This window comes from Triticum urartu, chromosome 1A, assembly GCF_056163025.1.
Source record: "Triticum urartu cultivar PI428250 chromosome 1A, HENAU_Tu73, whole genome shotgun sequence".
NCBI classification, from domain to species: domain Eukaryota; kingdom Viridiplantae; phylum Streptophyta; class Magnoliopsida; order Poales; family Poaceae; genus Triticum; species Triticum urartu.
Window position 1 is genome coordinate 121,354,889 of NC_141873.1, and position 11,118 is coordinate 121,366,006.

General features: G+C 40.9%; 1 long non-coding RNA gene across 2 annotated transcripts; it reads left to right on the forward strand.

Moving 5' to 3' along the window:
• Positions 1-482: 482 nt before the first annotated feature.
• LOC125550632 (uncharacterized) lies at positions 483-3,761 on the forward strand. Of its 2 annotated transcripts, XR_015599311.1 has the most exons (4): positions 493-1,056; positions 1,969-2,035; positions 3,166-3,285; positions 3,382-3,761. It is a non-coding gene; the product is annotated as an uncharacterized LOC125550632 (long non-coding RNA). The 2 variants fall into 2 exon arrangements; XR_007301729.2 differs by having other exon boundaries at positions 483-1,056; positions 1,969-3,285.
• The last annotated feature ends 7,357 nt before the right edge of the window (positions 3,762-11,118 follow it).

Consider the following 11,118-nt stretch of genomic DNA (forward strand, 5'->3'; position numbering starts at 1 on the left):
CTACCATATACCTTCCTCAAAACAGCCACCATACCTACCTATTATGGCATTTCCATAGCCATTCCGAGATATATTGCCATGCAACTTTCCACCATCTAGTTCATTATGATACATTCATCATTGTCACATTGCTTAGCATGATCATGTAGTTGACATAGTATTTGTGGCAAAGCCACTGTTCATAATTTCTTCATACTTGTCACTCTTGATTCATTGCATATCCCGGTACACCGCCGGAGGCATCCATATAGAGTCATACTTTGTTTTAAAATCGAGTTGTAATCATTGAGTTGTAAATAAATAAAAGTGTGATGATCATCATTCAATAGAGCATTGTCCCAAAAAAAGGGAGAAAGGCCAAAGAAAAAAGAAGGCCCAAAAAAAGAAAATATCTCTCTAATAATAAAGCACAGATTGAGTCTCCGAGTTCACTGTCACGACGTTTTTATAAAAAAAGTCCCTGAAGTTATTTAGAATCAACCCGCAGTCCACGATAAGTGGGAAAAAAGGTTTCACGCAGCCCTGTCTTGCCCGTAGCTGAAATTGCTGCCCCGCGTGAGGGTTTCTTCCGCCGCCGTGCCTCCATCCGTCCACCGCCGCCGTCCCTCCCACTCTGCGGCATCCTTCCTCGATCCGCGGTCGTCAAATCAAATCAAGACGAGATCGGCAGGATACACCGTATCTCGCGCGACACCCAGCTGCAGCTGCTCATGAGATACAACCATCAATCTCGACGAGTTCCCGACGATCAGATCCAGGATGCGGTGGACGACGGTGGCGAGAAGTGGCTAGATGAAGGTCGCGTGGCCGTGTGCGGGTGGGCAGTCAGCACAAGAGGAGCAGCGGCGATGTGTATCTCATCCTGCGGGGGGACAAGGAGGATGGGATGGAGCCTCCTGCAGTGGAGGACGACGAAGGGGCGTGGCGCCGCCCCTCCTCAGTGGAGGACGATGACAAGGAGATGCCGACGGCGTGAGATTCCAATTGAGACTTGCAGCGGCGGCAAAGTGAGGGCACGTGGCGACAGCGGATCGAAAGCCACGGCAGCAGATCGGTGTGAGCATCCATCTTACTGTTCTCTCTCTCTTCAACTTCCTCTCTCCTCGCTCATCACATACTTTCCGGTGTGCATGTTAAAACTTCTGTTGTAGTGGACATCAAGATCATGCAGCAACCATAGATTTTTTGAAGCGTGCTCTACTTGGATTTGACCTGTCTCTCTGGTGTTAGATAAGCTAAGCGCTCACATATTCCTGCCAGATCTAGAAGTATTTTCTATTGCACCCCATGAGTTACTTTGATCTGATTAGTTGAGATATTATGAAACTCATGGTGACTAAGCAGTATTGTTTTCCCGCAAAAAATAAAGACTACGCAGTATTATTTTTGGACGGAATGGTGGTTTCAGAGTAATTACAATGACAGTATGACACATTGCTATATAATCAAGTTTTAATGTGCATTATTCAGTAGACCTGACATGACTTACATAGAGAGAAACATCTGATACTGTATTGTACTCACAAATATTTAATTATGGTTGGGGCTTTCCATCTAAAAGAAAACAAGATGTGTATGTTGCCATGATATTTATGCGTAGGTCTGGCATGGAAAAGGATGAATCCAATAATCAATTACAAACTTTCGATATCATATGTTGTGTGCTATCTTCAGTTACGCCCAGATAATATAGAATGAGTATGTACCAAGAAACCATGTGTTACTCAAAATACAAACATTGAGATAACTCATAGCTCATGGTTGTTCAGATGTTTGTTAGTACGATATGACATGCATGGTTTATATAGATATATTGCTACCTTTTTAATCTCCGTTTATAATACTATATTTGAGAAAACTATTGCAGTGTTTTGTTCGACTTTATTGTATCATCTGAATACTATTGTACCTGACAGTTATAATTATATTTTCAAACACATTAACCAGTGTGATTTCTATTTTCCGCAGACCTTTGACTTTTTGGTGAAGCGAAGAAGTGAAGGACTATCCTTCCTTTCATACCTAAAATGACCTGGTAGTTTTCCTAAGAAAGTTATCCTATCATGTGATAGACTATTAGGTGATCTCCCATTAATAATGCAATAGAATCACTCCTGACTGATCACCTGAATCGCTCCTGACTGTTGTCATTTGCATCTTAAATTATCTGTCTATGTACATTATTTAATCACTACATGTTTTTTTCTTACCAACTTAGATCATTTTCCAAATGAATCTTAGATGAGAGGAATAAGAAATATATAAGTTGGTAGTTTTTTGTTTATTTAACTTTTGAGAGAAAAATATAAGGTAGACCATGTGGACATACTCTTAAAATTATACGATGAATTGATGTAGGGTCATACAGACCAGAACTTTGTTGCACGGTCATTGGGAAAAGTTAAGTCGTGCCTGAGTGGATAAAATAAATGACAAAATATGACTATTGCATGGGAAACAAATTCAAGTCATATTGTGTTCCCATTTGGTTTTGTCTGTGTGTAGGTAGACGCCGTGATATTAAAGAAAATGAAATTCAAGGCTTTTTGATATGCTTACATAGTTCATCTAAGATTAGTAAAAAACATATACTTAACCGGAACTCTCTCAAAAGAAACAATAAGAGAAACGTTAAATGAATGAATCTATCAATTTCTTACTTATATTTCAGAGTTTTAGTTATATAACATATTGGTTATTCTTCAGGATGCCTAAGCAATTTTTACATTTTGGTGTTGCATCTGTTGTACAATGAAATATAAGCATTTTCTGATGCACAAGACACAAAACAAACTGTAGTTTGGAATAATTAAACTTTCAAGAGCTTATAACCAAGCCTCTATATTGATCATTAGTGCAAGTTTTCACATGCAATTCTTTTTTCAAAAAGGTTTAGTTGATGTATTGGTTTAAAAAGCTAGCTCGTGCATTTGCACGGGTTTTATAGAACGCGGTGTTCGTGTTGTGCTCGCGCCGGTCTGCTATGGGTGTGTGATGTGTGCCGGCCAACGTCCGTGTTCTTGTGTGTGGCGCTCCACAGGCAGAGGAAGCTGCTGGCTTCCTGCAGAGGAGGATTAGGATTAGTATAGCACAGATTATGATATCTCCCTTGATTTCTGGTCTGCATTAGTATAACAGGGCACTGATATTTGTTTTGTGGTGTAGGAGCTTGAAGACAACAAGGGGCCATAGGATATCCATAGGATTCATGGAAAAACATTCTTCTATGATTTTCTCCCCGAAACTGAAATTATTTCGCCCCTAAATTCAAATCCTTTTGAGAGAGTGAGTATTTATGACTATGCTCTATTGATGTGACAAACTTGAATACAACAGGGACTGAAAGTAACTGCATTTCTCACCCTTCTACTTATATTCAAGGCAACATCAAACTTCAGTCAGAAGAACATGACCAGGCAGGGAGCTTCCTACAACACTGGATGTGAGAAAGTTTGGCATTAGCAAGTGCGGCCACCACTCTGCCCCTCCCCTCTGCACTATCCTTGGCTACCTTGTTGCTCACTTCGTGTGTGGCCACTTCATCCCCAACCTATCAGAGCAGAGTCTGGTAGACTGGCAGACAAAAGACTACACCAGTTTCAGTTTCATGTCTTGTACGGTTGGAACTTACAAAATTTATTATGTTCAGTGCTCTCCAGTAAGTAACAATACAAGAGAAAAAAGTATTACTATTTTAATCGTAGTTCATGTGAATTCAACAAGAAAAGGTTAATGTTTTTACATAATGCAGAAAAGTACAACCTTACGGGTTACATTTTATAGAAATTTTGAAAATCGTGTGACAGATTTGTTAAACTCTACATGAGATGTGCTTTGAAATTTACGATTTTCATATAATAGTTAGTGAAGAAACAACATCACACATGCGCCGGAGGGAATTGCCGTGGTTGTGCATAAAGTGTCTCGAAGTCACGCCCGGGAGGGCGTTGATGTTAGTTAATCGGCTTGCGTCGAACTCGTCACTTTGGGATTGACCGTATTTGGATGCATTGTGATTAGATAGATAACATGCTCACTGTCGGCGAGGGCCGGAAGGAGGATAAGCGGCGAGCGGGAATCGTGTTGGAAGAGGACATGGACTGTGGTGAGGGGGGGGGGGGGGGGGTCTTGAGCCATGCTCATTGAGGGGGGGGGGGGGGGGGGTCTTGAGCCATGCTCATTGAGCTAAAGACCTATGGTATTTCTTTCTCCCGTTGCAACGCACGGGCATGTTTACTATATATATCCCACAAGATGTCGATTTCGATGAGCCTTGAACACGAACATGTAGTTTTTAAAGTGTGAGCTGTTTTTTTTCTCCCGGTGCAACGCACGGGCACTTTTTCTGGTAAATAAAAAGGGGCAATGCTACTATTCTTTTTTCCACACTTGTGCTTCAAAGTAGCACCATGATATAGCGAGTTTCATATATTGTGCTTCAAAATAGCACCATCTTCTTCATATAGAGAGTCTCATATGTTGTCACTTTCATATACTAGTGGGAATTTTACATTATAGAACTTGGCTTGTATATTCCAATGACGGGTTTCCTCAAATTTCCCTAGGTCTTCGTGAGCAAGCAAGTTGGATGCACACCCACTAGTTTCTTTTATTGAGCTTTCATACATTTATAGTTTTAGTGCATCCGTTGCATGGCGATCCCTACTCACTCACATTGATATCTATTGATGGGCATCTCCATAGCCCGTTGATACGCCTAGTTGATGTGAGACTATCTTTCCCTCCTTTTTGTCTTCCCCACAACCACCAATCTATTCCACCTATAGTGATATATCCATGGCTCACGCTCATGTATTGCGTGAAGATTGAAAAAGTTTTGAAAAAGTTAGAGTATGAAACAATTGCTTGGCTTGTCATCGGGGTTGTGCATGATTTGAATACTTTGTGTGGTGAAGATGGAGCATAGCCAGACTATATGATTTTGTAGGGATAACTTTCTTTGGCCATGTTATTTTGAGAAGACATAATTGCTTTGTTAGTATGCTTGAAGTATTATTATTTTTATGTCAATATAAACTTTTGTCTTGAATCTTTCTAATCTGAATATGCATACCACAATTAAGAAGATTTGCATTGAAATTATGCCAAGTAGCACTCCGCATCAAAAATTCTCTTTTTATCATTTACCTACTCGAGGACGAGCAGGAATTAAGCTTGGGGATGCCTGATACGTCTTCAACGTATCTATAATTTTTGATTGCTCCATGCTATATTATCTACTGTTTTGGACTATATTGGGCTTTATTTTCTACTTTTATATTATTTTTGGGACTAACCTATTAACCGGAGGCCCAACCCAGAATTCTGTTTTTTTGCCTATTTCAGTGTTTCGGATAAACGGAATATCAAACGGAGTCCAAACGGAATAAAATCTTCGGGAACATGATTTTCTCACCGAACGTGATCCAGGAGACTTGGACCCTGCTCCAAGGAACAAAAGAGACGGTCACGAGGGTGGGGGACGCCCCCCCTAGGGTGCGCCCCCTACCTCATGGGCCCCTCGTTGCTCCTCCGGTGTACTTCTTCCTCCTATATATACACACGTACCCCCAAACGATCAGAACAGGAGCCAAAAACCTAATTCCACCGCTGCAACTTTCTGTATCCACGAGATCCCATCTTGGGGACTGTTCCGAAGCTCTGCCGGAAGAGGGCCGTCATCATGGAGGGCTTCTACATCATCCTAGCCCCTCCGATGAAGTGTGAGTAGTTTACCTCAGACCTTCGGGTCCATAGTTAGTAGCTAGATGGCTTCTTCTCTCTCTTTGAATCTCAATACAAAGTTCTCCCCCTCTCTTGTGGAGATCTATTCGATGTAATCTTCTTTTTGGGGTGTGTTTGTTGAGATCGATGAATTGTGGGTTTATGATCAAGTCTATCTATGAATAATATTTGAATCTTCTCTGAATTATTTTATGTATGATTGGTTATCTTTGTAAGTCTCTTTGAATTATCCATTTGGTTTGGCCAACTAGATTGGTAGTTCTTGCCATGGGAGAAGTGCTTAGCTTTGGGTTCGATCTTGCGGTGTCCTTACCCAGTGACAGAAGGGGCAGCAATGCACGTATTGTATCGTTGCCATCGAGGATAACAAGATGGGGTTTATTTCATATTGCATGAATTTATCTCTCTACATCATGTCATCTTGCTTAAGGCGTTACTCTGTTTTTAACTTAATACTCTAGATGCATGCTGGATAGCGGTCGATGAGTGGAGTAATAGTAGTAGATGCATAATCGTTTTGATCTACTTGTCACGGCCGTGATGCCTATATACATGATCATGCCTAGATATTCTCATAACTATGCTCAATTCCGTCAATTGCTCAACATTAATTTGTTCACCCACCATAGTGTAACATCCCAAAATTCTAAATTTTGGAATGTTATAAACAAATAGGTAGATTTGATTCATTGGCTACCCACTATCCTGCTCAGTGTCACACTTACCCCATGGTACAACGAACCATCCAGCAGAAGAAAGAAGTAATGAAAGGAGCCCTTATGGAAATTTTAGAAGAACCCGTGATGAAGGAAGAGGTGGAGGACACGCCCAAAGAAGAACCAATTAAACCCTGCACCAAGTCATGCTATTCATGTGGAGAAGAAGGACACATCTCCCAGAATTGTATGAATGGGGATCTAGTAGAATTCCCGACAGAGGAAGTAGAGTATGACCCACAGGAAATAGAAGCCATGATTGGCATGGGAAGGTCTAGGAAGAGAAACAGATTGGATTCCAGGAATGACCTGAGTCATATCACCTGTTACAGGTGCAAGGAGTCAGGACACTACCTCAACAATTGCCCAAAAAGGAAACCTCGAGACTTGTCAGAAGTAATATGTTTTTGTTGTAATAGAGCAGGGCACTTTGCCAGAGAATGCCCCAAGGAGAAGGAAACATGTGCTAGATAGTTGAGTTTGCAACAAAAGAAATGGAGTAGTAGAAATGAGAACATTTTCTTTTATATTGAGGTGTTGAGTTGAGACATGTAATGGAAAAGCAAGAGATTGTAATCATTGGAGAATCAATAAAGTTAGCATCGTTGGTAAAGATTTGGGTTTTATGAGTTGTTACTCTATGAAGAAGAATTTTGGCCATTCTGAGGATATGAGAAATATGTTCTATGGAAGATTTGTGCATTTTAAGGGTGGTAGTACCCTGTAAGAACCGTTGACCCCTGGAAAAGATAAGGATACTCCACTGAGTGGATTTCGGACAAAATGAATACAAGTTTTGTCTCGATATGTGTGATACCCCAAGAGTGTGTGGGATGAAGTTGGAGACCATCAGTTGTTTGGACCAAATGTGATCAAGGAGTCAGAAGAGAATGTTAAGTTTATTCGAGATAGACTGAAGGTAGCGCAGTCCAGGTAGAAGAGTTATGTAGACTCAAAAAACTCAAGGAGGTAGTCTATGAAATTGGAGACAGAGCATGTCTTTGCGTGTCCCCTATGCGAGGAGTTAAACGATTTGGAGTTAAGGGACAGTTACCCCCGAGATTTGTAGGACCATACCGAGTTTTGGAGCGTATGGGAGAAGTGGCCAACAAGTTGGAGTCACCCGAAGGACTGTCAGGAGTTCAAGATGTGTTTCACGTTTCCCAGTTGAAGAAGTGCCATGCAGAGATGGACAATATTCCCTGTAAGGACGTTTGACCTTTGGAAGGGATAACGATATTCTACGAAGTGGACTTCGGACAAAATAAGTATAAGTTTTATCTCGGTATGAGGGATATCCCACGAGGATGAAGAGATGAATTACTATTGGATATAAAGGAGGTATGATGTCGAAAATATGGATCAATGGAAACTCCATGATGAGTCTGAGTAAACATGTCCTAGTTTGGTGCCAATAGAAGGAAGAAAGACAGTACAATTGGATGGATCTAAAGAATACCAGGAAGTTGGAAGTTGGAATAATGATCAGTTGCCCGATGATAAGTTCAAGGACTACAAGTGATGAGATGGGCCATAACCCACAGGCCCCAGGACCTGCCAAGAAGCAAGCACACTCTTGCTGAAGGAAAAACCCTGGATGAAGTTACGATTTTATCAATAAGACAATTTTATAGGAGTAACGCAAAACCTGAGAGTTGTGAAGGAACGATAGATGTTTGTCTGGCTTGCAGAATCTATGGATATATCCGAACTTCGTTCGTCGACAAGAGAAATTCTGCAATGCTTGTGAGGATGACCAAGTGTTAGTATGCGAGATTCGCTAAACTGTATACATGGTAATGATTTGGGTGCGGGATGGATTGATCACCATACCGACTTACTCTTATTATTCGCCTTGCTATATGGGATGGTAAATCTGAGTGACTTACCTATAGTAGAGAGACGACGGTATTAAACCTTGTTTGAAGCCTTAGAATGGTATAGGTATTTTTTTCCTTGTACAAGGTAGCTTTGCCAACCGTAGGTTATACGGTGAGGATCAACCCAGACCCATTTCCTGCAGGAGAAACCATAAATTGTTGACCACCATGAGATATCGATAGTTGTTTAGTTTTGGTGCCAGACCCGTCAGCTAAGAAGACCCAGTCTCGGAATAACCTTACCAAATGAAAGGACAGAAAAATTGTGGTAAAGGTTATGCCACTACCGGAAGAGCTCAGAGAAGGAATTTCTCGAGGATCTGAGAAGACCGACACTATCAAGAATAAGGATGGAGTATATGAGTTTTGATGGAACAGTAACCATGCTTCTAAGGGTGGTAGCACTCCAAACCCCGTGTGATGATCGATGGATTTTGAGGAGACCCCCAAACCCTAACCTATTTCTTGCTAGCCTCTCCGAATCTCGAGGACGAGATTCATTTTAAGGGTGGTAGGTTTGTAACATCCCAAAATTCTAAATTTTGGAATGTTATAAACAAATAGATAGATTTGATTGATTGGTTGATTGATTGTCTGAAAGTGAGTGAAATTCGAAACTTTTTGAAAGTTAAATGAGAGAGAATAAAAGGACTTCCCCAAACTTTCACCTTTTTCTTTTGATCCCCGAGAATTCAAATTCTTTTCATCACAAAACCCTGGAGAGAAGATGACATGACTTCTTCCATTTATTTAAATGACATGGGGTGTTGAAAATATTTGAATTTCATTTGGAAAATATTTCCAATTCTGAAACTTCACGCAACTCAATGACCCACGGAGAGAGTTGGGGATTTCATTATTTTCATATTTGAGTTTTCTCAAATGTTGAGAATAGGATCATTTGATTTTATTTATTTTATCATCAATTATTTCTATTACAAAAATATGAGAGAGGGAATAAAATGACTTTCCCAAAATAAAGAAATATTGAGGATTTAATAAAAAAATCAAATAAGATTTTATTTCGGAGTTTTTCGGTGTTTTATTTGAATTTAGGAAAAATGTGCGTTTTTCAAAATTGCATTTAGGGCCCAAATAAATGTTCACCTTGTGCGGCTTGATTTTAGAAGCCCGTGAAAATTTATTTCAGAATTTTTGGAGTCCGTTTAGTATTTCTTTTTATTTTTATTCCGAGCGGAATAAAAAAACGAACCTACTTCGGGCCGTACCCGAGCGGGACACCGCCCGGGGGCAGCCTTTAAATAGCGCCACCCCGAGCCGCCCCAGCCCATCAGCCCCGCCTCGATCCGCGCGCGCCGCCAGAGCCGCCGCCGCCGACGATCCCGCCGCCCGAGGTTCGTCGCACCTCATTTTCCGTGTCGAAAAAAAAGAGAAAAAAATTCGGTGTTCGTCGTTTTTCTTTTTCTCGGATTAAATCCATGATTTTTCTGATCGCGATTCCTCATCCGATTTTCGTTTTAGTTTAATTTTTCGCTCATTTATCGGAATCAGGCGATTCAAGCGCCTAGGGATTCGTCTCGAAACCATTTATCCGTTTAAACAACTTAAACAAGATTTTGCTACTGTAAAATTTGCCCTAGATCCAGATTACTAGAACAAAGTTGTTTTCTTTCGCAGTTTGACTTTCATTGCTTTGTTCGATTTGATTCTTTTTGCCAATTGGAGTTCTTAAGTTGAACCTTCTGGTTAGATCTCTTATTTGAGTTTTACCTGTGCATTAGATGAGTACTTATTGTATGCTTGTTTGTTTGTCTGTGATAGAATACCCGGAGTGCGCCACCTGTTACTTCGAATCGTTAGGTTTCGCGGATCATCAGCAAGGCAAGCTCACACTTTGATCATATCCCCCTTCATACCCAGTTTTTATGCATTAGTTTCACCCTCAAACATTGCATGAGTAGCATTGATAACATGTGGGTATTGGGAAGTAGTTACTGAGGTAGGAACCTATTGCCCTGTTACTATCAAACCCTTGGGAGTTACTTCTACGCGTTGCTTACATTGCTATGCTATGCTCGTAGACGTGGTTTGGGTATGAGTGAAATCCATGACAGATGTGAGATTGTTATTTAATGGTTCAACTTAAGGTGGCAACTTGAATACACATCTGGGTGGATTGCTAGGGGCACCCTGGGGATATACCAGTGGACTTGCCCGGACACCTGGGGATATACCAGTGTTGTCCTAGGAGATCCCGGGGTTACCGTGTGATCATCCTATGGTTCGCCACCCAGGCTCAAAGGGATCATAAGATTATTCATGCTAGAAACTTCCGTGTGCAGCCACAAGCTATTATGGGCTCTAGCATAGTTGATTAAGTCGTGTGAACTCTTAAAGTGGTAGACTAGCAGATGTAGGGGTTGTAGGTGGTACAGTCTACCCATCGTAAGGTGCAAATGCTTCTGAAAGACTATGTCTCGGTCATCCGTTTCTCAAACACCATGTAGTGCGAGAAATCCAACGGAGGAGATCGAGTCTTGTGGGGAAAAATGCGCAAACCTCTGTAGAGTGTAATAAACTAATCATGGTTAGCCGTGTCCCCGGTTATGGACATCTTGAGTATCTAGTTCTTGGATTATCCTGTTGATCTCATCATGTTACTTTAAATTAATTTTTTTGGGTTTAATGATGTTATTTAATTGGGATTGAGAATGCTGTCAACCATTCTCAATGTTCAACAACCACCATGATAGTTAAATAAAATTTATTCCTTTGTAGTAGGGAAAAATTGGCTTTTCGCAAAAACCTTATAACCA